Source organism: Vulpes lagopus, chromosome 11 (genome assembly GCF_018345385.1).
Source record: "Vulpes lagopus strain Blue_001 chromosome 11, ASM1834538v1, whole genome shotgun sequence".
NCBI lineage: Eukaryota > Metazoa > Chordata > Mammalia > Carnivora > Canidae > Vulpes > Vulpes lagopus.
In genome coordinates, this window is record NC_054834.1 from 75,689,560 (window position 1) to 75,716,441 (window position 26,882).

The following is a 26,882-nucleotide window of genomic DNA, read 5'->3' on the forward strand; positions in this document are numbered from 1 at the left end:
GGCTGGCAGCTGGGCTCAAAGTGGATTTAGAACCTCCGTGGGAAAGACTGTCCTTCCATAACCTGAAAATACTAGGAGAATGTCTGAGGAGTTCAGAGCTTGCACCACAGGCAAGGTAAGTTCCTTGTGAGTGGGATATGAGGCATCAGTCTTTAGAATGCATAGGTTCTGGGGTGCCTGGCTAGCTCAGTCCGTGGAACATGTGACTCTTGATCCTCAGGTCATGAATTCAAGCCCCTTCTTGAGCACAGAGCTTACTTAAATAAAATAAAATATAAAATAAAACGCATAGGTTCTGGAAGAAGAAAAAAGGCCAAAATTAGCAAGAGGTGTCCTTGAGCAATTGAGTAGTGGAGGGGGCAAAAAACAGAAGGAGAAAATTTAGGATCTTACAATACAAAAGAGAAAGAAACAAACTGGAAGCCTCCAACCCTTCCCCCACCAAACAAACAAATGAAAATCCACTAAGCTGTGGACTTTGCTCTATTGGTATAAGTGTGCTATTGAACTAGAAATCTTGTAAAACACCCAATACCACAAAAATGAAAAAAGATTATTAGCAGATCTGTATGGAGCTATTATTAAAACCAAAAGGTTGGGGGGCTCCTGCCTGACTCAGTTGGTAGATCATGCAACTATATATCTCAGGGTCATGAATTCAAGTCCCACGTTTTGCGTGGAGCCTACTAACTACAAAAATACATACATACATACATATCCGCCTTACCAAAAATCAGAAAATAAAACACATCAACTGAAGAAGTCTCCTACTGAAAAAACAACCATGAATCCAAAGAAAAGTATCATTAAAATGAAAGAATGGAAAGAAATGAATATAATTCCCAGCTCAAAACTAGAGAAAGAGACACTGGGTAAACCCAAAGAAAGCACAAATGGGGGCAGCCTGGGTGGCTCTACGGTTTAGCGCCGCCTTCAGCCCAGGGCCTGATCCTGGAAACCTGGGATCCAGCCCCACATCAGGCTCCCAGTGGGGAGCCTGCTTCTCCCTCTACCTGTGTCTCTGCCTCTCTCTCTGTGTCTCTCATAAATAAATAAAATCTTAAAAAAAAAAAAGCACAAATGGGAAAACAATTTAAAAAAATGAATAGAGAATAAAAAATAGACTTGGATTTTCAGAAAAATTAACAAACAAAAAGTATCAGCTCACTTATTTAAGAAAAGGGGGAGAGAAAACAAGTATAACAAATAAGAAATGACAAGAGGAAAACCATAGACCAAGAAATATTTTTAAATCTTAAGGTTGATTTCCAAAATGTCAGAGTGAGGAGCTCAGTAGACTTCCCAGTGAAACAACCATTTCACTGGGAAAAAAATATTTTTGAAAACCCAACTATTTAATGTCTGGAAATTACCCTACAGGCATATCCAGCAAATGTAGAATTCATTCAAGGAAATCTTAGTAAGAACAGTGAGAGCTTGTAGCATTTGAGCCACAGCCCCTCCTTTCTCTTCCCACCTCGTCCCCCTTCTTCTTTTTTTTTTTTTTAAGATTTATTTATTTATTTATTTATTTATTTATTTATTTATTTATGATAGATAGAGGCAGAGACACAGGCAGAGGGAGAAGCAGGCTCCATGCCGGGAGCCCAATGCGGGACTCGATTCTGGGACTCCAGGATCGCACCCTGGGCCAAAGGCAGGCGCCAAACCGCTGAGCCATCCAGGGATCTCCCTCGTCCCCCTTCTGTCTTCTGGAAGCTTCACTCCAGGCTGTGCAGCCAAGAAAACAAGGGCCTCCTTCTCTCACTCTATTCCCCATTTCCCGGTATAGAGCTAACTAACGTCTCACTCCAGGAAGGGCAAGCCATTAATGTTTGTCATCCCCCTGTCAAGGAAGCTCTCTCTATTCCAGGAAGGTGCAGCAAAAAAAGAAACGGGCATCTTTTCCCCACACACAACCCGCACTTGTAGGGAAGAAGCTCTAGGCCGGGCATGACAGGCCTAAATTACTGGAACCCCATGACTCACACCCCAGCTCTCTCCCAGGACAGATATTCCATGCCAGGAGGGAAAATCAAGAAGACCACGGGCTACTATCCCCCACGCCCCCACCAGGTTATAGAGCAGAGACATCACTCAATGATAATGGGCTGCTTTCCCCCTAGTTCCCACAGGGTGAGGCAGAAGTTCTGCCCAGGTGGAAAGACAGGCCATAAGGACGAAGAGCTCCATAGTTCTGCCTGGAGAAACTGATTTTATTTGGGACAATGCCAGCCTGTGGCTTGTCTTCTCATTCCCAGTTCCTAGGTTATAAAAACTGAGGTTTCCATCTTGGGCCTTCCTCACCTTCCCTCTCTTGGATCAGTTATTCTGAGGAAAACCATGCAATGAGCAGTCCCAAAGAGAGGCCATGCGGCAAGGAACTGAGGTCTCCAGCCAGGGAGGAGCTGAGGCCTGCCCACAACCATGTGAGTGAGCTTAGAAGGTGACTCTTTGGGCCTCGGCCTCTGTGGAGTCTTGAGTTGACTGCAGCCTTGCCTACAGCTAGATTAGCTCATGAGAGACGGCGAGCCAGAGTCCTCAACTAGGTTGCTCCCAGATTCCTGTTGCCCAAAAAAGCTAGAATATGGGAGATAACAAGCTAGACAGAGGACCAGTCCTAGCAGACATTAAAACAAGTATAAAGCTTCTGTAATTAACACAGCATGGTAGTGTTACAAGAATAGACAAACCAGCAGAATAGAAGAGAAAACCTAACCCAAGTACAGTGGAAACTTGGTATAGGGCAGGAGGCATCTCAACTCCACTAGGGAATAGGTGGCCTTTATAATATATGGTGTGGGACAACCCAGTAACCATTCGGATCAAGAAAAAAAAATAGGCCTATACACTTCAGGTGGACAAGAATCTAAATGTAAAATATAAAACCATAGAAGCACTGGAGGAAAATTTGAGTGAATTCCTCATTAACCTATGTAGAAAAGGTCTTTCCAACTCTGATTCAAAAATCCTGAGACGGGGCATCTGGCTGGCTCAGTGGTTGAGCATCTGCCTTCAGCTCATGGTCCTGGGGTCCTGGGATCGAGTCCTGCATCGGGCTCCCCACAGGAATCCTGTTTCTCCCTCTGCCCATGTCTCTGCCCCCCTCTCTCTCTCTCTGCATCTCTCATGAATAAATTTTTTAAAAATTCCAGAGATAATAAAAGAGAAGATTAATAAATTTGACTACCTCACATGAAGAAAAGATTTTTTTTTTTGCATGGCACAAACACCATAAACAAGCTGTGACAGTCATTTTAGGACCCTGAAAGGACAGGTAAGGAGACAAAAATCAACACACTGAAAATGTCTGAGAAGAAAGATAAGAAAATGCTAGACCTCTGATGACATCATCGAATCACTTAATTACTAGAAGAATTCACCACCTACTCAAACTTCTTGTTATATGAAATAATAAATGTCCTTTATTTTAAAGCCTTTAGAAGATGAACCATTTACTTGTTGAAATTATCACATGTTAATACTTGATCCTCATAAAACATTCCAGCAATAGAAACATTGTGTATAAAATAGAAAACAAAAGCTCCCCATAGCTTCTAAACTAAGACAACTGACAAATTAGAAAAATTTTCAACCTGTATCCTTAATATAGAAAGAACTAGGGGATCCCTGGGTGGCGCAGTGGTTTGGCGCTTGCCTTTGGCCCAGGGCGCGATCCTGGAGACCCGGGATCGAGTCCCACATCAGGCTCCCGCTGCATGGAGCCTGTTTCTCCCTCTGCCTATGTCTCTGCCTCTCTCTCTGTCTCTCTGTGACTACCATAAATAAATAAAAAAAATTTAAAAAAAAAAAAGAAAGAAAGAACTATTACAATTGAGAGACAAAAGGCCAAAACCTAGATTTTTAAAAATGGGGAAAAGATCTGAACAGAAAATTCATAGAATAAAAGACATAAAAATCTTTTTCAAACATACGAAAAAATGTTTAAACTTACTTAAATAAATCAACACCAAAACACCTATCAGATTGGCAAAAGTAAACAATGCAATGACATATTTTGTTGGTGAGGCTGTGGTGAAACAGACCTCATGTTGCCAATTGAAACAGGAACTGGTATAAACTTTTTTTTTTTAAGATTTTATTTATTTATTCATGAGAGACACGGAGACACAGGCAGAGGGAGAAGCAGGCTCCATGCAGGGAGCCCGATGTGAGACTTGATCCCCAGACTCTGGGATCACACCCTGGGCCAAAGGCAGAGGCTCAACCGTTGCGCCACCCAGGCATCCCAGTATAAACTTTCTGTAGGAAAATTTGTCAATATCTAACAAAGCTACATATGTACTTACTTTGTGACCCAGCAATGCCACTTCTAGGAATTTCCCCTGATGATACACTTCCAATGATATGAAAATATATACTCACAAGATTATTTATTGAAGCATTGTTTGTCATTGCAAATAACTGAAACAAGCTCTACATGCTGCATCATACATGGGAGATGGATGAAGGGATTTAGTACATCCAGACAATAGAGTACTATGCAGCTGTTAAAGAGGAAAAGAAGGGGGCGCCTGGGTGGCTCAGTTGGTTGAGTGACCAATTCTTGATTTCAGCTCAGGTCATGATCTCAGGCTCATGAGATCGAATCCCGCATTGGGCTCTGCTCCCAACATGCAGTCTGAGATTCTCTCTTTCCCTCTTCCCCTATCCCGCCTCTCCCCACTTGCGCTCTCTCTCTCTCTCCCCCTCAAATAAATAAGTAAATTAAAAAAAAAAAAAAAGGAGGAAAATCTCTATGAACTACAAGGGAGTAATCTCCAGCAGCATATAGGATGCTATTGTTTATGTAAGAAGGAAGAGATTGTAAGAAAATATACCTGTATCTATTCATTGTGCAAAAAGAAACACAAGAAGGATAAACCAGAACTAATAACATTTATTATCTTTATGGAGTAGGTGGGAATAGGTGAGAAAGAACCCAAGAATGGAACTGGCCTAGAAGGGGTTAGGGAAGAGTGACACTTCTCTGCGTATAGTTTTTTGTGTAATGCTGACTCTTAGGCTCATATTAATGTTTTACCTACCCACTAAACAATAAATAAATAAATAAAAATCAACTGGAATATGTGGGGGGTACCCCAAAAAGAAAATAAGCAGTGAGACGTGAACTTCACTGCATTAAAAATGAGTAACATAACCACACTAAAGGGAGTAGGGAAGATAAAAACTCACCTAGGTCACTTTGGATGCCAGTATTTTGACTACATACTTTAAGGCAAAAGACAGGTACTGAACAACACAGGTATTGCACTCAAATTACAGTATTTGTTTTTCAGAGGGTTATCAGTTAGAAATTCTGAAACTATCTGAGTATATAATTGTAGTAAGCATGTAAGTAATACACGATGGATTATGAGAACCAGATTTCTCACTGTTGAAATAAAGAGTTACAGATAAGGAAAAGGAGTGTTGGATTGGAATCAAAAGCATTAGTATAAACTTATCATCTGCCTATATGTTAAACACATATATGACGTGACACATATAACACATGCACACATGTGTTACACACAGAGGGATAGATCCTACTGTACACCCTGAGAGGGCCTAGAGACAATGACATCCCAGCAACAATGAACACAGCCAATACCCAGATCTTGGTTCTTAAATTCCATGCTCCAATAAAAGTAATCACGGCTCTTCGGAGAAATGGTTCATTTCCAGGCTAGCGCAGAGATGGAACAAGATGAGTCTAGAACATCATGCAGTGACAGAAAGTAATGGAGTGCTCAAAAAATGATGGGGGGCATTTCAGAAAAACAAGAGTCAACATGAAGGAGCTTCCAAGGGCCAAATCTGGGACAATTTGAGTAATTCAATGAATAATGATAGTGTATTAGTCAGAGTTCTCCAAAGAAATAGAACCAATAAGCACCTGGGTGGTTCAGTTGGTTTAGCATATGCCCTCGGCTCAGGTAATGATTCCAAGATCCTGGGACTAAGCCTCACCTTGGGCTTCCTGCTCAGCAGGGAGTCCACTTCTCCCTCTGCCCCTCCACCCACTGGTGCTCTCTCTCTCTTAAACAAACAAACAAACGAATAAATAAATAAAACCTTAAAAAAAAAAAAAGTAAGAAACAGAACCACCAGGATATATATGTGAAGAGATTTATTAACAAGAATTGGCTTATGCAATTATGGAGACCATAAAGTCCCACAGTCTGCCATATGCATGCTGGAGATCCAGGAGAGCCACGGTATAATTCCATCAAAGTCTGAAAACCTGAGAACCAGAAGCACTAAGAGCAGAAGATTGATGTCCACCTCAAGCAATCAGGCAGGAAGGGGCAAATTCTTCCCCCTCCCCTACAACTTTTTGTTCTCTTCAGACCCCCAATGGATTGGATGATGCCCACTCACATTTGGGACAGCTAACCACTTCAAAGTCCACTGATTGATGAAATGTCCATTTCATCCAGGAACACCCCCACAGATACACCCCAAAATATCACTTAACCAAATATCAGCATTCCTTGATCTAGTCAAGTTGACACAAAAAAATTACACGACAGATACTAATAATTACCTATAAATAAAATAAATGTTCATGAGTCTATTCTAATATAAATAAATAAATGGGAGAGAAGAGACATCTCTTCCTTACTGTAGGATTCTAATAAGTAGGGATCCCTGGGTGGCGCAGCGATTTGGCGCCTGCCTTTGGCCCAGGGCCCGATCCTGGAGACCCGGGATCGAATCCCACGTCGGGCTCCCGGTGCATGGAGCCTGCTTCTCCCTCTGCCTATGTCTCTCTCTCTCTCTCTCTGTGTGACTATCATAAATAAATAAAAATTTTAAAAAAAAAAGGATTCTAATAAGTAAATATAGAACGAATGATAGAAATAGAAAATCATCATTAAGCAAATTGCACAGTAATAATTGTTGCAGGCATGACTCATTGATAGATGTTAAAATTAATAAGTAAGAGGAGCCTGGCTGACTCAGTCAGTAGAGCATGTGACTCTTGATCTCGGGACTGTGAGTTTGAGCCATGTTGGGTATAGATATTACTTTAAAAAAGGGCACCCCGGTGGCTTAGCGGTTTAGTGCCGCCTTTGCCCAGGGCCTGATCCTGGAGACCCTGGATCGAGTCCCACGTCGGGCTCCAGTCCCACGTCGGGCTCCAGTCCCACGTCGGGCTCCAGTCCCACGTCGGGCTCCCTGCATGGAGCCTGCTTCTCCTTCCGCCTGTGTCTCTGCCTCTCTCTCTCTCTGTGTCTCTCACGAATAAGTAAATAAAATCCTAAAAAAAAAAAAAAAAAAAAAGACGTTACTTAAAAAAATAAAATATTTAAAAAGAAAAATCATATCTAAAAAAATTAGTAAGTAGGGGCAGCCCCGGTGGCGCTGCGGTTTAGTGCCGCCTGCAGCCTGGGGCGTGATCCTGGAGACCCTGGATCGAGTCCCACGTCAGGCTCTCTGCATGGAGCCTGCTTCTCCCTCTGCCTGTGTCTCTGCCTCTCATTCTCTCTCTGTGTCTCTATGAATAAAAAAATTAAAAAATAAAATCTTTAAAAAAATAAAAATAAAAAATAAAAAGATTAGTAAGTAAAAGTATGATGAGAAACAAGATATTTGCATAAATTCAAAGTCTCTCTTCACGAATGTTTACTAATTACAAAGAGAAAACGTGTAACCTCACAGTGGAGAAACCTAGAACACGCTACCTTACCCAAGTGATCGAAGTTTACATGACCATTTATTTATTTTTAAGATTTTTGTTTTACTTATCCATAAGAGAGAAGCAGAGACACAGGCAGAGGGAGAAGCAGGCTCCTTACAGAGAGCCTGATGCATGATTCGATCCCCGGACCGGGATCACACCCTGAGCCAAAGACAGACACCCAACCACTAAGCCACCCAGGTGTCCCAACATGACCATTTATAAGACATACCAACATCATGTACCATCTAATATGAAGCACTTAGAAGAGCGCTTCACTTCTGTAGTATTCTTACCCAAAGAATAGCCTCAAAGTAATCATTACAAAACATCAAAATATCCAAACTGAGGGATATCCTAGAAAATAACTGGCTAGTTACAACTCTAAAAAAAATGTCAGGTTCATGGAAGAAAAATTAATCTGAGAAATTGTCCCAGATTGGAGAAGACCAAGGAGACACGACAAGTATGGTAGCCAGCCTCCAAAATGGCCTCTGAGTGATGCTGCTATCACGGAAGAGGACTGACCCATGGGTATCAATAGGATATTGTGGAAATGACACAGGGTGATTTCTGGAGCTAGGTCAGAAGGACTTTGCAACGTCAGCCTTACTTTCTTTGGGTGAAGCCAGCTGACGTGTCATTAGGCCATTCAAGCAACACCATGGAGAGACCCACAAGGCAACGAACTGAAGCCTCCAGTATTTATGGGAATAGGCTATCTTGAAAACAGATCCCCAGTCCTAGTCAAGACATTATATAACCACAGTCCTGGCTGACATCCTGAGTGAAAAGTCATCAGAGACCCTGAGCAAGAACTACCCACCTGGGACACCTGGGTGGCTCAGTGGTTGAACATTTGCCTTTGACTCAGGGTCCCAGGATGGAGGCCTGCATCTGGCTTCCCACAGGGAGCCTGTTTATCCCTCTGCCTCTGTCTCTGCCTCCCTCTCTCTGTTTCTCATGAATAAATAAATACAATCTTCAAAAAAAAAAAAAAAAAATACCCACCTAAAAGCAGCTCCCAAATTCCTGACCTATAGAAACTATGAAACAATAAGTGTTTATTGTTTTAAGCTACTAACTTTTAGCATAATTGTTACATAACAATAAATAAGGGATTCCTGGGTGGCTCAGCAGTTTAGCGCCTGCCTTTGGCCCCCGCATGATTCTGGAGTCCCGCGTTGGGCTCCCGGCATGGAGCCTGCTTCTCCCTACTCCTGTGTCTCTGCTTCTCTCTCTCTCTCTCTCATGAATAAATAAATAAATCTTTAAAAATAAATAAATAAATAAATAATATACCAGTGATATGCAATTTGGAAACATACATGTAAAAACCCTAAGCAAATTATTAGTAATAATAATTACTGAATCTAGAAGTATGTCGAAAAGGGGCACCTGGGTGGCTCAACAGTTGAGCTTTTGACTCAGGTCGTGATCCCGGGGGTCCTGGGATCAAGCCCTGCATTGGGCTCCCTACAGGGACCCTGTTTCTCCCTCTGCCTATGTCTCTGCCTCTCTCTCTGTGTCTCTCATGAATAAATAAATAAAATATTTTTTAAAGTTATACAGAAAAGATAACACACTGTGCCTAAATTGTATTTATTCTTAAAAGGCCAGGTTAGGGCCACCTGGGAGGCTCAGTTGGTTAAGCATCTGACTCTTGATCTCAGCTCAGTTCTTGATCTCAAGGTCTCTTGAATTCAGGCCCTGTGTTAAGCTCCGAGCTGCTCACGGGGCCTACTTAAAATCAATCACTCAATCAGCCAGGTTAGAGATGAGAAATTTAATGAATGCAATTTACCCCTTTAGTAGATTAGAGGAGAAAATTTGCACCATCTCAATGAATGCATAAAGTGCATCTTGCTGGGCCCAGTGAAGTATACCCCATAGGGCCCACTGCATCAGTAGGGGATGTGTGGCCAAGAGCAACAGGAGAGTCAATGTCTGGGCAGAAAGTTTGATCCAAATGTTAAATAGGATCTAGATATTCGGAGGTTTATTGGGCATGCAGTCTGTTTTATACTGAAAAAACAAACCCTTTCAATTCTTAACTGGAACATTTTGGTAAGTGTATTTATAATAAAATAGTCACTCATGTTTATGAGAGGAATGAAAGCAAGGTAATGAGTTTTAAAATATTATAAATTAGGGTTGTGGGGGTCAGGGAGATGTGTTGGGAGGAAGAAATGGGGGAAACGGCAATGTTGCTAATATTCTGTTTTTCAAGCTAGGTGTCTAATTTATTATTTCACTCCATTGCTTGTGTATATTTGACATCAATTATTTTGTACATATCCAACAGTTCATAATTTTATTTTATTTTATTTTTTTTAAGAATTTTATTTTATTTTATTTATGATAGTCACAGAGAGAGAGAGAGAGGCAGAGACACAGGCAGAGGGAGGAGAAGCAGGCTCCATGCACCGGGAGCCCGACGTGGGATTCGATCCCAGGTCTCCAGGATCGCGCCCTGGGCCAAAGTAAGGCGCCAAACCGCTGTGCCACCCAGGGATCCCCAGTTCATAATTTTAAAAGGTGAACTCATCAGGCTGCCTCTAAACCTGCGGTCTCCCATTATTCCCCATAGAGAATAATTCTATCTTTCATACAGAAGCCTGGGGCTACTTAGCTTCCCCCACATTCACTCAAATACTGCATCCTGGCCCCCTCTATCCCTTCAGGATGTCTGTCCACCCTGTACAAACCAGAGCAGGCTGTTTCTATCTCTGAGTGCTGCATCAGCTTCCTGACCACTCTTCCTGCTCCAGCTGGAGCCCCTCCCTCCTCCCTCTATGGTGGCCATGACGATATTTCCCAGTGCCAATCTGCTCTTCCATCTCCAGCTTAAACTCTGCAGCATCTTCCCACTGACTCTGGTATAAAGCTGGCTGTTTACAAGGCCGGATGTGCTCAGTCTCCACTCACCTCTAGACTCATGTTCAGCCATTCTCAGCCTCACTCCTCGAGCTCATCACTCAGGGAGTCTCATTGTTTCCTAAAATACACCTGCACTTTCAGGCCAGGGGAGTCTTCCTACTGATGCTGTTTCTTTTTCCTGTCCTCCCGCCCTATGCTCTAATCATCTTCTGCTTCCATCCTAAATGGAACCCTCATCCCATTTTTCATTTTTTTTTTTTTATTATTCATTACCAAGCATGACCTTTGAAAACCTCCCTAACAATCTCTCTCACTTTCTTTATCTGTGACTTCCAGCCCAATGCAGATCTCCAGGGAGCTCCAAGGGCTCCAGGGGATGGCCAAGTCACAAGATAGAGGGAGCCCGGGTTCTTGCATAACTGGGTGGGAGCCTGTCCTCCGATTGCTCCTCACAATCAAAGATACCTGCTATATTAGTTATCTGTTGCTGTATAAAAATTACCCCAGAACTTTGGTTTAAATCAAAAAACAAGTTACCACTTCACTGTTCCATGGGTTAGGAAATTTAGGAGCAACAGAGCTAGGAAGTTCTGACTCACCATTTCTCATGAGGTTTGCAGTTAAGATGTCAACCAGAGCTGCCATATCTGAAGGCTCGGTAGGGGCCAGAGGCTTTCAGGTCCCCCTCCCTGGGGACTCTTTCACATGGCTGTGGGCTACAGGGCCTCCACCCGATACCATGTGGTCCTGTCCAGAGGGCTGCTCCAGAGTCTTCCTGCCATGGCATCTGGCTGCCCCCAGAGTCAGAGAGCCAGCAGGAAGCTAAAGTGCTGTTTGTGACCAAGTCTCACAAGTCACACCATTGCTTTTGTTTTAATCTGCTCTTTAGACACAAATTACTGAGACCAGTTTACACTCACAGAGAGGAGAACTAGGGGCACCTCTTGAAAAGAGGAGTATTGGGGCACCTGGGTGGCTGAGTGGTTGAGTGTCTGGCTTTGGCTCAGTTCATGATCCCTGGGTCTTGACCTGAGCCAGCCTCTGCCTGTGTCTCTGCCTCTCTGTGTCTCTCATGAATAAATAAAATCTTAAAAAAAAAAAAAAAAAAAAAAAAAAAAAGAGTATCAAGAGCACATGGATGCATCCTAGGAGCAGCCCACCCTGGCTGAACCCATTCATTCGCCTGTGTATTTCCGGCACCTGAGGGCTGCCTCACAGTGAACTTGGGCCATGGGGTCCCTGGGCTCCCACCTTCTGGAATTCTGTGTTTCTGTACTCAGATCCCACTTCTTTCTTTCTTTCTTTCTTTCTTTCTTTCTTTCTTTCTTTCTTTCTTTCTTTCTTTCTTTCTTTCTTTTCCTTCCTTCCTTCCTTCCTTCCTTTCTTTCTTTCTTTCTTTCTTTCTTTCTTTCTTTCTTTCTTTCTGATTTTATTTATTCACGAGAGAGGCAGAAACACAGGCAGAGGGAGAAGCAGGCTCCATGCAGGGAGCCCAATGTGGGACTCGACCCTGGGTCTCCAGGATCAGGCCCTGGGCTGAAGGCAGTGCTAAACCGCTGAGCCACTGGGCTGCCCCCAACTCCCCTTTCTGATGGGCGTGACATCTCATTGCTCCTCCCACTTCCCACACTCACTCCCTTGTCCTGGTCCTGTATCTACCTGAGCCCGCATCTGTGCATACCTCCCACAGAGAGAGGACTGTCCTCCCTTCACTCTGGGTCCTTCTCACCTGCTCCACCTCCCTTCCCTTCTTGATTTCCCAAAGTCAACACTTCTCTGTGTGTTCCCTTGTTTATTTGTTGTCTATTGACTGGAAGCTCCGGGAACAGGGAATTTTTTTTTAAGGATTTTTTTTTTAATTTAAAAGATTTTATTTTTTATTTATCCCTGAGAGACACAGAGAGAAGCAGAGACATAGACAGAAGGAGAAGCAGGCTCCTCACAGGGAGCCCAATGTGGGACTCGATCCCCGGACCGGTATCACGGCCTGAGCCAAAGCAGACGCTAATCTGCTGAGCCACCCAGACATCCTAAGATTTTATCATTATTGGAAAGAGAGACAGCACAAGCTAGGGGAGCTGCAGGCAGAGGGAGAGGAAGAAGCAGGCTCCCTGCTGAGCAGGAAGCCCGGCCCAGGGCTCCATCCCAGGACCCTGAGATCATGACCTGTGCTGAAGTTAGACACTTCACTGACTGAGCCACCCAGCTGCCCCGGGACAGGGATTTTTATGTTTTGCTCACTAATGCATTCTTTACACTTAGCATAAGGGCTGGCTCATGGTGGGCATGCAGTAAATACTTGCTGGATAAAGAAATGACTGAATCAGGGGCACCTGGGGGGCTCAGTCAGTGAAGCGTATGCCTTTGGCTCAGGTCATGATCCTGGGGTCTTAGGATCAAGCCCCACATCGGGCTCCCTGCTCAGTGGGGAGCCTGCTTCTGCCTCTCTTGCTTGTGCTCTCTCTCTCTCAAAGAAATAGTGTTTTTAAAAAAATAACAATCAGTGGCAGGGGGGAAACTCCATCCATTCTAATGGGAAAGAGGCAGGAGGAAAAGTGTGCGTCCCACATTTCCTGCACCAAGCAAGAAGGCTCATGAGATCACAAAGTATCATTTTGGTCTCTACTGAGTCCCCAGCACACAGCCCTGTGCCTGGCACATAACAGGCCCTATAAGCTAATGTGTTGATTGGCCAAGTGCTGATTATCCAAGCCAGTAACTTATTGTCCCCAACACCTTTCTTTGTAATACACTTGGGTAACAGGTGCTGTCCCTGGACCCGTCCTCAGCCCACCCCTGTATTCTGTGTCCCTTTCATAGATGTCCTCAGGTTCCATGTTCAGAGTTATGACCTGGCCTCACTCCTGGCCACCTGCTCCTTGCAGCGGTCAGAGACTTGGGTTCCCTGTCCCTGCTTTGTCCCTCCAAAGACACACAGGTTGTCTAGCTCAGTGGTGATTCTTCCCTGGCTTTGCCCAGAGACTATGGGGAATGGCTGAGGCCCAGATACTCCTGGAGTTGAGAGTGGAACTCACCACAGGTCCTGGGGAGTTGGTGCACAAGAAGTGCTAGGGAATGTTGGGGAACCAGTGTCCTAGCTTGGCCACTCTCCAGCAGGGTGACTCCGGCTAAGTTCCCTAGCCTCTCTGAGCTTCAACTTTCTCATCAGTAAAATGGCAACTTGGGGCACCTGACTAGCTCAGTCAGTAGAGCATGCAACTCTTGAACTTTGGGTCATGGGTTCAAGCCCCACATTGGGCTTAGAGCTTACTTTAGAAAAACTGGCAATTTGTCACAGGAATTGAGAAGATGGATGTGTTACAAAGTAAAGAGGGTGAGAGTGGGGCTGTGGGGCTACCCTGCCTGGGTTTCAGTCCTGAGTTTGTCTTTCCCTATTAGTTGTGCAAACCTCAGGCAAGTTATCTAATCTTTCTGTACCTTAGTTTCCCCATTTATGAAAGAAGCATGATAATAGTACCTGGCTTATGGGATTGTTCTGATCCAGTCATACAATCAGAACTCACACACGGGCTGTGTGATCATCCTTACAGCTTACATCACACACATAGGAGTTATTATTATTATTCCGAACTTTGCCCTGACAGAGGTCACAGACACAGGAACAACTGCCTTACAGCATCAGATGAGACTGTGTTCACATCGGCTCAATGCCACCATCAACAAGGGAGGGAGAGATTCGTTTAGGTTTACAGCTGATGCCTGAGAGTGTCTTTGGATGTGCACTAAGCATTTTCCGGGTAAACAGGAGGAGGAAAGTGTCTTACACAAAGGAAAAGCAAAAGAGAAGAAAGTTATGCTGAAGAGATGAGCAGAGTTTGAGGGAGGAGGACAAGTGAAGTTTGGCCACAACACAAAGTGCATGAGGGATGGTGGGGAGGCAGCAGGTCACGTAAGGATCCAAATGCCCAGTGAGAGCAGTGAGTGGATGTGGGTGTAGCTATCTGGCTCACCTGGCATCTGTCCCAGCCTCCTCCTAGCTTCCTTCTTGGACTGCAGAGTTTGTATTGGGGGGAAAAAAAAAAACATGTTCCAGCTGTTCAACTGCAATCATGTGAGACTTAACTCTGGAACTGAGTGAAATGAAGGGCCACCCCTGACCCCCAGGCATTCCTTCTGCTGGTGTGACTCCAGCACGCATGGTGTGGCTCTGGAACCACTGCACTGGGGAAGCTTCCAGGTCCCTGGATGGCAGTTATCACCTCACCAGGACAGCTGTCTTTGCACTGCCTGTGATATGTCACCTTCAGTGGCTCTGACTGAAACCTTGCCCAGGAAATGATTTAGAACAATTCCGAAAGAAACTGTCCCTTCAATCCTCCACGAAGCTGCTGTCTTGTGTCCCTGATTCTCCAGGGCTGTCAGGCCTGAGTCAATGCCATTATCTACCCATCTATTCATCATCCAAATGTTTATTTATTCACTTTTTCAATATTCACTGAACTCTTGTTTTGTACCAGGCCCTGGGGCTGGGAACCATGAGATAAACCAAACATTATGCCCACTGTTTGAGTTATCTATTGCTATGAAACAAACCACCCTAAAATGTAAAGTTTTACAACAATAGCCACCATTTATTTCTTTACAACTTTGCAACTGGGGCAAGGGCTCAAGTGGAGAGCTCTTCTCTCCTCCATACGGCATCATCTGGAGCAGCTGGTTGTTTTACCAGCAAAAGCTAAAGATGGGTTTATTCGGGAACTGCTGAGAATTACAACCTGGAAACTACAAGGAAGTTCCAGCAAAACCACAGGTAAGTAACTCCCTGAACAAAGAGAGGACCACTCTTTAATAAAGGAAAGGGGGAGTTGGGAGTTATAAATTAAAAATCTATTGGAGTAAACTGGGAACTTGAAGTAGAGTGGCTTATAAATTAAAAATCTGGGGATAGTGGCTCAGCAGTTTAGTGCCTGCCTTTGGCTCAGGGCGTGATCCTGGAGTCCCGGGATTGAGTCCCACATCGGGCTCCCTGCATGGAGCCTGCTTCTCCCTCTGCCTGTGTCTCTGCCTCTGTGTGTGTGTGTCTCTCATGAGTAAATAAATAAATTTAAAAAAAAATAAAAATAATAAAAATCTATTGGAGTAAACTGGGAGCTTGAAGTATAGTGGCTTCTCAATGGCTGAACTGTGACTGTCTGTCTTTGACTGACTGTTGCTGGGGCAAGAAGAAATTTTCCTTCCTCCCACTGGGATAGCACAGAAGTATCTACTTGCAGGGTCCCACTCTTCTTCCCTTTGGGTCTGCGGTAGACCCCTAGTGCTGGGCTTGAGAGCTCCCCCTGCTGGCTTCCTAGCTCCATCCTAAATGAGATTTCCTTTTATTGATTTTCACACCAGCATGAGCTTTGTCTAGAGAAGAAACAGAATGTAAAAAAAGTGTGTGTCAGATAAATGATGGGACAAATTCCTGGTGTGTGCCCCTGGAGCCAATACCCAGCTGAATTAGGAGTGGGCATGGCTGCTCAAGGAGTGCCAAGAATGTCTCCATTTCAATGCGTGCCCCATGTAACAAAGCTTATGTCCACAGAACTGGGACAGGTAACGAGCAGGAGTGACCTTGGCTGCTGGGAACTGGAAAGCACTGGCCCCATCTAAGCAGCTCTAATCAGAAAGTTGGACTCAGTGGGGCCACACAGCCAAGTTTCCTGGAGAAGCCAGGCATCCTTACCTCTTATGTGAAATCTTATACATTTTAACAATGACAATTAATTGATAAAAATTATCAGTGCTGTACAGGTCTAACAAAACTCAATCATCTAGCTGGATGTGCCTATGGGCAGACAGCTGAGGTCTCTGATCGGAAGGCTATTTGTCCTCCAGAATACCAACGGTGCCCTCCTCCGTGAAGCCTCAGGTTTACTCTGCCACGCAGCTCCCAACAACCCAGAATTACTGCTGTCTTTATTTTTTAATCCTTACTTTTCTGTTTATGAAAGGAATCCTCTTTCTTGGTGAAAAATTCAAACCTTACAGAAATTTCTAATATAACCTATGAACACGGACCTAGTCCTACCTCTACCTTTCCACCTGATAGCCAACAGTAATAGTTGGTGAATATTCCTTCAGACATTCTAAGAATCTTTTTTCCAGCTCACAAAATTGAAATCTTACTGAATAACCACTTTATAAACTTTTTTTATAATAACATAGGATGAACAACTTTTCATGGCAGTGGCATTGATCTAAATTCAATCTTCTTGGGATGCCTGGGTGGCTCAACGGTTGAGCATCTGCCTTTGCTCAGGGCATGATCCCAGTTTAGGGATCGAGTCCCACATCAGAATCCCTGTGAGGAGCCTGCTTCTCCTTCTGCCTATGTCTTTGTCTCTCTCTGTGTCTCCCATGAATAAATAAAAAAAATCTTTTAAAAAATAAATAAAAATAAATAAATTCATCTTTCTCAATGCCTGTGTTTAGGAGACACAGTGGTCAAGGTGAATGATTGTGAAATCAGATAGACCCAAGTTCAAAGCCTATGTCTAAATAACTGATCAAATGGCTCAACCTCTCTGAGACTTCATTTCCTTATCTATAAAATGAGAGAAAAAATGGTGTCTACCTTGCAAGGATTAAGTGAAAACATGAATGTAGGGTCTTGCACATATTATGCATTTGATGAACTTTAGCTACTACTATAACATTCTGCTGTATGGTTATATAAATTTCACCATTTGCCTATTGATGGTCATGTAGGTTGTTTCTAAATTTTCTCTATTACAAATTGTGCTTCAGTGAATTCTTTGTCAAGATGGATTCCGAGATTGAAATTGCTGGGTCATGGGTATCTGCATTTTTTCTGACTTACTGAAATTCTCAAAATCATCTTATAAATGATCACACAAGTAATAGATGAATACATTCCCTTTCATATGGTTTTAAGCTGCTCATAGGTATGCAGGGTAAAACACAGCCATCTCTCTTCACAACACTCCTCTCTCCATCCCACCTCCTCTTCTTTTTCCTAGAGATGTCCCCTTTATTTTTTTTAAGTAGGCTAACATGAGGCTTGAACTCACAACCCTGAGATCAAAACCTGAGCCGAGATCAGACACTTAACCAACTGAGTAACTCAGGTGCCACTAGTAATACATAGTATGTATATAAATACACACAGCTTTTTTCTTTGCATCAATGAAATCATACTTCTAACATTATTCTGTAAATTACTTTTTTAACCTAATAAAATATCTTAGAAATTTCTCTACATTGTAGACTTACCTCATGCTTATTATTTAAGGAAATATTCCAGAACACAAAAAGAGAAAACTATAGGGTGCCTGGCTGACTCAGTGGAGCATGAGAGTCTTGATCTTAGGGTTGTAGGTTCGAGCCCCATATTGGGTGTTGAGATTGCTTTAAAATAAAGTCTTTTGAAAAAATCTAAATGTCTTATACATCATATACTATATATATATATGTGTGTGTGTGTGTGTGTGTGTGTGTTTATATCACTTTAAAAAAACACTTGGTATTGGGGCACCCTGATGGCTCAGTCGGTGAAGCATGGAACTCTTGATCTTGGGGTTGTGAGTTTGAGCCCTTCATTGGGTGTGAAGATTGCCTTAAAATAAAATCTTAAAAAAAAAAAAAAAAGTAGACACACCTATGTACCCTCCACCAGTTTAGGAAAGGAAGCATTTATTTTTGTTTTTGTTTTGTTTTTTAAGATTTTATTTATTTAGAGAGAGTGGGAGAGAGGGGTAGAGAGAGCAGGAGAGAAAGAATCTGAAGCAGACTCCTTGCTGAGCTGGGAGCCCAATGCTGGGTTTGATCCCATGACCCTGAGATCATGACCTGAGCCAAAACCAGAGTAGAATGCTCAAAGGACTGAGCCAGGTTCCCCACATTTTTATAAAGTTTTATTTATTTAAGTAGTTTCTACATTCAGCATGAGGCTCAAACTCACAACCCCGAGATCAAGAGTTGCATGCTCTTCCAACTGAGCCAGCCAAGCATCCCCACATATAGCTACATTTGAAAATAAACTCTGTTCCATGAAAAACTGTTTTTTTTCTAGATTGAAATGTTAGGTCAATTTGGAGGAGAACTGACATTTCCTGCCAGAAATACATGAAGGTACCAATACCTCTACATCCTTGCTAACATTTGCTATTGTTGGTCTTTTTGTGTACGTCTTTTTTTATTATAACCATCCTAGTGGATGTGAAGTGATCTCAGCGTGGTTTGGATTTGCATTATTTTCATGGGACTATTGACCATTTAAAGAAATTTCTGTTCAAACCCTTTGCTATTTTTGAATTGGGTTGTCTTTTTATTTCTGAGTTGTAAGAGTTCTTTTTATATTCTAGATACAAGTCTTTTTATCAAATATATGATTTGCAAATGTTTTCTCTTCTTCTGTGAGTTGTTTCTTCAATTTTTGGATGATGTCTTTTGAAACACAAAAGTTTTAAATTTTAACGATGTCTGATTTTTTAAAAGTATTCATTCATTCATTCATTCATTCGAGACACACAGAGAGAGAGGCAGAGACACAGGCAGGGGGAGAAGCAGGCTCCTCACAGGGAGCCCAATGCGGGACTCAGTCCCCCAACCAGGGATCACGCCCTGAGCCCAAGGCAGACACTCAACTGCTGAGCCACCCAGGCGTCCCAATGATGTCTGATTTATCTAGTTTTTCTGACATTACTGTGCTTTTGGTGTCATAGCCAAGAAATCATCATCTAACCGAAGGTCATGAAAATTTATGACTGGTTTATTTCTAAGATTTTCATAGTTTTAGGTCTTACATTGAGGTCTTTGATCCACTTTGAACTAATTTTTTGTGTATGGTGTGAGGTGGGGTTCCTAGCACCATTTGTTGACAAGACTATTTTCCCCCCACTGCATTATGTTGGCACTCTTGATGATAATCAATTGACTATAGGATGCCTGGGTGGCTCAGTGGTTGAGCATCTGCCTTGGGCTCAGGGTGTGATCCCGGTTGGGGGACTGAGTCCTGCATCGGGCTCCCTGTGAGGAGCCTGCTTCTCTGTGCTAATGTCTCTGCCTCTCTGTTTCTCATAAATAAATAAATAAAATCTTAAAAAAAAAAAAAAAAGGAAATAACCAATTGACCATAAATGTCTGTGCTTATTTCTGGACTTTTTTTTTTTTTTTTTAAGATTTTTATTTATTGGGCAGCCCAGGTGGCTTAGCGGTTTAGCGCCGCCTTCAGCCCAGGGCCCAATCCTGGAGAGCCAGGATCGAGTCCCACGTTGGGCTCCCTGCATGGAGCCTGCTTCTCCCTCTGCCTGTGTCTCTGCCTCTCTGTGTGTCTCTCATGAATAAATAAATAAAATCTTTTAAAAATAATTTTAAAAAATAAATATAAAATCAGGAAGTATGAGTACTCCAACTTTCTTCTACCTTTTCAAGAATGTTTTCTCTCTTCTGGGTTTCATGCATTTCCACATGAATTTGAAGGTAATCACCTCGTCAATTTTTGCAATGAAGGCAGCAGGGATTTTGACAGGGATTGTTGAATTTTTAGATCAATTTTGGGGACTATGCCACCTAACAATATTAAGTCCTATAATCCATAGATATGAGATCTTTTCCCATTAATTTAGATGTTTAATTTCTATCAACAATGTTTTATAATATTCAGTGTACCAGTCTTATACTTCTTTTGTTTAATATATTCATAAGCATTTTATTCTTTTCATTGCATTGTAAATGGAATTTTCTTGATCTTATTTGTGGGTTGTTCATTGCTAGTGAATAAAAATACAATTGAGTTTTGAATACTGATCTTCTATCCTGCAACCTTGCTGAACTCATTTACTAACTCTAGTATTTTTTGATGGATTCCTTAGGATTTTCTGTAGAAGATCCTACCATTTGCAAACAGAGATACTTTGATTTCTTCCTTTCTAACTAGATGTCTTTTATTTCTTTTCTTACTTAATTACCCTCGCTAAAACTTTCAGTATAATACTGATTAGAAGTGATAAGGGTGGACATTCTTTTCTTGAATCTGATCTTAGAGGGAAAGCATTCAGTCTTGTACTGTTATGTAAAATGTTAGCTGTGCTAACACATGGCTGCGTGATAAATACCATTTATCAGGTCCAGGAAGTTTCAGTAGATTCCTACTTTGGGTTATTTTTTTAAAGATTTTATTTATTTGAGAGAGAGAAAGAGAGAGCACAAGCAGGGGGAGGGGCAGAGGGAGAGAGAGAAGCAGACTCTCCACTGAGTTTGGTGCTCGACAGCAGGCTCCACTCTAGGACCCTGAGATCATGACCTGAGCTGAAATCAGACACTTAACTGACTGAGCCACCCAGGTGCCCCTAGTTTTGGTTATTTTATTTTGTTTTATTTTATTTTTTAAATACTAACCTCCTTTTCCATCTAAGGAAACTGAGGTTTATTTTTTTTATTTATTTATGACAGTCACACAGAGAGAGAGAGAGAGGCAGAGACACAGGCAGAGGGAGAAGCAGGCTCGATGCACCCGGAACCCGACGTGGGATTCGATCCCGGGTCTCCAGGATAGCGCCCTGGGCCGAAGGCAGGCACTAAACTACTGCGCCACCCAGGGATCACAGTTTTGGTTATTTTAAAAATTATTTTTATTTATTTTTATTAAGTTTTAACTTTTTTTTTTTTTTAATTTTTATTTATTTATGATAGTCATAGAGGGAGAGAGAGAGAGGCAGAGACACAGGCGGAGGGAGAAGCAGGCTCCATGCACCGGGAGCCCGACGTGGGATTCGATCCCGGGTCTCCAGGATCGCGCCCTGGGCCAAAGGCAGGCGCCAAACCGCTGCGCCACCCAGGGATCCCAAGTTTTAACTTTCAATTACAATATAGTTAACTTACGGTGTTCTGTTTCATGTGTACAATATAGTGATTCAACAATACATTACTCATGCTTATCATGATAAGTGTACTCTAAATCCCCTTCATCTATTTCACCCATCCCCCTGCCCACCTCCCCTCTGGTAACCCTCTGTTCTCTATAGTTAAAAGTCTGTTTGTCTCCTTTTTTCCCCCCTTTGTTCGTTTGTTTTGCTTCTTGAATTCCAAATATGAGTGCAATCATGTGGTATTTGTCTTTCTCTGACTTATTTCACTTAGCATTATACTCTCTAGCTCCATCCATGTTGTTGCAAATGGCAATATTTCATTCTTTTTATGGCTAATACTCCATTGTGTATATATACCACATCTTCTTTATCCATTCATCTATCAAGGGACATTTGGGCTGCTTCCATGATTTGGCTATTGTAAATATGCTGCAGTAAACATAGGGACACATGTGTCCTTTTGAATCAATGTTTTCATATTCTTTGGATAAATACCCAGTAGTGTGATTACTGGTTCATAGGGTAGTTCTATTTCTTTTTTGAAGATTTTATTTATTTGACAGAGGGAGAGAGAGAGAGCAAGCGAGCACAAGCCCGGGGAGCCACAGGCAGAGGAAAAGGGAAAAGCTCAGCGGGGAGCCCAATGTGGGGCTCAATCCCAAGACCCTGGGATCATGACCTGAGCCAAAGTCAGATGTTTAACTGACCGAGCCACTCAGGTGCCCCTATTTTTTTATGGACCTCCATACTGTTTTCCACAGTGGCTGCAGTTCGCATTCCCGCCAGTAGTGCATTGTGGGTTCCTTTTTTCTACATCCTCGCCAACACTTGCTGTTTCTTATGTTTTGTTTTGTTTTTTTATTTTAGCCATTCTGACAGGTGTGATGTGATATCTCATGATGGTGATTTTGAATTGCATTTCTCTGATGATGAGTGATGATAGCTCCCTGTGCTCTCTTCTAGGATTTTAACGGTTTCAGGATTCACATTTAGGTCTTTAATCCATTTCAAGTTTTTTTTGTGTGTGTGTGTGGTGTAAGAAAGTGGTCCAGTTTTCCCAAAACCATTTATTGAAGAGACTTTTTCAATTGTATACTCTTGTCTCTTGTCAAAAATTAATTGATCATATAACTAATTGATCATATAAAGGATGTTCACTCTCACCACTGGGTTTGTTTCCAGACTTTCTATCCTGTTATATTGATCGATGTGTCTGGTTTTAAAATAAGATTTATTTGAGAGCACCAGCGGGGGGAGGGGCAGAGGGAAAGGGAGAAGCAGACTTCCCACTAAGCAGGGAGCCTGATGTGGGGCTCAATCTCCGAATCCTGGGATCATGATCTAAGCCGAAGGTAGGCACTTTAACCAACTAAGCCACCCAGGTGCCTCTCATGTGTGTATTTTTGTGCCAGTACCATACTATTTTGATTACTACAGCTTTGTAGTATAACTTAAAACCTGTACTTGTGATACCTCCAGCTTTGTTTTTTTTTTTTTTTCTTTTTCAAGATTATTTTGGATATTTGGGGTGTTTTGTCATTCCATACAAATTTTAGGATTGTTCTAATTCTGTGATAGGAATTACATTATGTTTGTAGATTGCTTTGGGTAGTATGGACATTTTAACAATATATATTCTTTACAACCCCTGAGCATGAAATATCTTTCCATTTGAATCATTTTCAATGTCTTTTTTAAAAGATTTATTTATTTATTTATTTATTTATTTATTTATTTATTCATGAGAGACACACACACAGAGAGAGAGAGAGATAGGTAGAGGGAGAAGCAGGCTCCCTGCAGAGAGCCTGATGTGGGACTCCATCCCAGATCCCAGGATCAGGCCCTGAGCTGAAGGCAGATGCTCAACCGCTGAGCCACCCAGGCATCCCTAAATCATCTTCAATGTCTTTCATCAATGTCTCATAGTTTTCAGAGTACATGTCTTTCACTTCTTTACTTAAGTTTATTCCTATGTATTTTATTATTTTTGGCACAATTGTAAATAAGATTGCTTTCCTAATTTCTCTTTGTGCTTAATTTCTCATTATTGGTGTATAGGAATGCAGTGGGTTTCTGTACATTGATTTTATATGCTTTGACCTTAGTAAATTCATTTATCAGAGACTTCCTCCTAAGATGAGGAACAAGACAAGGATGTCCACTCTCACCACTTTTATTCAACATAGTTCTGGAAGTCCTGGCCACAGCAATCAGATGAGAAAAGGGAATAAAAGGCATCCAAATTGGTAAAGAATAAATAAAACTTTCACTATTTGAAGATGACATTATGGGGATCCCTGGGTGGCTCAGTGGTTTAGCGCCTGCCTTTGGCCCAGGGCATGATCCTGGAGTCCCAGGATCGAGTCCCGCGTTGGGCTCCCTGCATGGAGCCTGCTTCTCCCTCTGCCTGTGTCTCTGTCTGTGTGTCTCTCTCTCTCTGTGTCTCTCATGAATAAACAAAACCTTTAAAAAAAAAAGATGACATTATACTATATATAGAAAACCCTATAGTTATTTTTAATCATGCAAGTGTTTGATATTCTTTTAAATCTGCCTTTCTTTTTTTATTTTAAAGATTTTATTTATTTATTCATGAGAGAGAGAGAGAGAGAGAGAGAAGCAGAGACACAGGCAGAGGGAGAAGCAGGCTCCATGCAGGGAGCTGGGAGTAGGATTCGATCCTGGGACTCCAGGATCACGCCCTGGGCATAAAGGCAGGCACTAAACTGCTAAGCCACCCAGGGATCCCCTAAATCTGCCTTTCTAATGGATTAAATGTTATTGCAATAGATGGATCTAACCATTCTCTTCCTAATGGACATGTGGGGATTTTTTTTCTTTCCTATCATATCTTCTTCCCATTTTACATGTTATTGTATAGAGTATTTTAATTTTTTTATCCTCACTTATTAAAAATCTAATTTGTGGGGCATCTGGGTGGCGCCATCAGTTAAGTGTCTGACTCTTGGTTTCAGCTGAGGTCATGATCTCAGGGTCAAGTGATCAAGCCTCATGATAGGCTCTGCACTGCGTGTAGAATCCGCTTGAGTCTCTCTCCCTCTCCTGTCCACTCCCCCCCAAAATCTAATTTGTGATGAATTTATTTAGTTTTGAAAGAAATATGATTTGGTAAAGATACGTTTTTACCTTTTTTTGTATGTATAATACATCTGGGGTCCCCACATACAGAGCATATGCCTGATTGTAGGGAGCAGAGGCAAGGTGTGAGCTGAGGTGTCAGAGGATCTTTCTGGCCACTGTGGGGACAATAAGCAGACAGTAGAGGATAGGAAAAGAGACCAGTTGGGTGGCTGTTAAACTGGCCCACGCAGGGGCACCTGCATGACTCAGTTAGTTAAGCATCTGCCTTTGGCTCGGTCACGACATGGAGTCCTGGGATTGAGACCTGTGCCAGGCATCCTGATCAAGAGAGTCTGCTCCTCCCTATCCCTGTGCCCCCTCCCTCCTGCTTGTGCACTCACGTGCATGCTGTCACACACACTCTCTCTCAAATAAATAAAATATTTAAAATAAAATGGCCCAAGCATGAAATGATGATGATGGACTGAAGATGGAAAAGAAAGAATGAATTCTGGAGATACTTTGGATATAGAATCAACAGGACTTCATCTCTTGTGTAATGTATTGTAAGAGCCTCCTAACTGGTTTCCCTGCACCCCAGACTACTACATTCAGTAACATAGGTGCTAGGGTGACCCTTTTAGACCTAAGTAGAGCATGTTCACCTCTACTCAGCATCCTCCAGTGCCTCCTCATATCACTCAGAGTAAAAGCTAAAGCCCTTGTAATGGCTAAGGCCATCTGGTTTTGCCACCTCCTCCTCCTTACCCTTTTGCTATTTCCACTCCAGCCACACTCACCGCCTCCCAGCAAACCAGGACAGGTCGACTCTTACCTATCTCCAGCTCTTTACCCAGACATCCCTTTGACTCACGCCCCTACCTCCTTCTAATCTTTGTGCAGCTTCTCACTGATACTACAACCTGCTTCAAGCACCCAACCAACACTCCTGATCCTTTTTTGTTCTGTCCTTTTTGCCTCTAGCACTTATTACCTACTTATTATCTGCCAACATAGTAGATAATTCACTTACATTATGTATGTTGTTTATCACCCATCACATCCACTAGGATAAAACTTCACAGAGATTGTTATTTGTTCACTGATATCCTAATTTCCTAGAACAGGCTCCATCTGACACATATTTGTAGACAACTGGATAAATGATTTAATTAACAGTTTTATGTGGGGACAGATGGAGGGAGAGGGTGAACAAGATGCCCAGGTTTCTGAAGCTAGGGTAGGGCTGGAGGACTAGGAACACTGAAATATTTTCCAAACAGGAGATATTCCAGCTGAAGACCTCTTGGGGGACAGCCCGGTGGCGTAGCGGTTTGGCGCTGCCTGCAGCCCAGGGTGTGATCCTGGAGACCCCGGATCGAGTCCCATGTCAGGCTCCCTGTGTGGAACCTGCTTCTCCCTCTGCCTGTGTCTCTGCCTCTCTCTGTGTCTCTATGAATAAATAAATAAATAAAATCTTTAAAAAAAAATGAAGACCTCTTGGGTTAGGGGTGTGGAACCCACGGGAGCAAAGAAAGAAAAGGAGAGGCCTGTGGGATTACAGAAGCCCAGGGAGACTTATTAGAAGAGGAGAGAGGTCAGGTCAGGCAAGAACTGAAGCTGACCACTGGATGGAGTCACTAGAAAGTAATACCTGGCCTGGGGGAGCCAACTTTGTGACAGGTTACAAGCTAAATTGGTCAGGCCAATTCAGGAGGAAGTGAAGGTGGCTGAAGCCAACAGGACGGGAATTTAGAGTCGCACAGACCATATGCCAATCCTAAAACAGGTCCTGTTAAATCTCTGAACCTCAGCTGTCCCAGGTACGAAATAAGCAGAGCACCTCCTCGCCCATAAAGCTTGATGCTTGATTGCCAAATGAGAAAGAGGAAAACGCAAGATGCAATTTGGCATATTGTCTTCATTCTGTCAATGCGCAGACTGGCTTGGCTGCGACTGCGACATCAACTGAAATACTGGGCAGCCCAAGGCCAGTGGGAGCTGCGCTTACCGCGGGGGACTGGACAACACGAGGAGAGCAGAGCTGTAGGCCCAGGGAAGCTGAAGTCAATCCCTTTGCACAGAACACTATCCCAAGATTAGCCGGAATTAAAGGTCTGCCTTCCTAGTCTACACACACCAGCCTGCCCTCCCTCTCGTGGCGCAGCAAACGCTCGGGCTGGGCAGGCACACATCACCCGCCCACGGCCTGCGGGCCCCCTCCCTCCTTCCCTCTCTCTCCGCCAGCTGTCCGCCCACTGGGCTTGGACCTAGACCTAGGCAACGCCGCCTTTCGTCCCTAGCAACCACTCACCTGCTTCTCCCTTTCCGTTGGCCGGCAAATTTCCTTTTTTTATTGGTCCGCGTAACTCTATTCGGCCAATTAGTAGCAGCCACGG

At 42.9% G+C, this 26,882-nt stretch overlaps 1 long non-coding RNA gene across 1 annotated transcript; it reads left to right on the plus strand.

Moving 5' to 3' along the window:
- Positions 1-25,898, plus strand: LOC121471323. The gene is made up of 3 exons (XR_005982653.1): positions 1-115; positions 18,603-18,661; positions 25,767-25,898. It is a non-coding gene; the product is annotated as an uncharacterized LOC121471323 (long non-coding RNA).
- Positions 25,899-26,882: the final 984 nt, after the last annotated feature.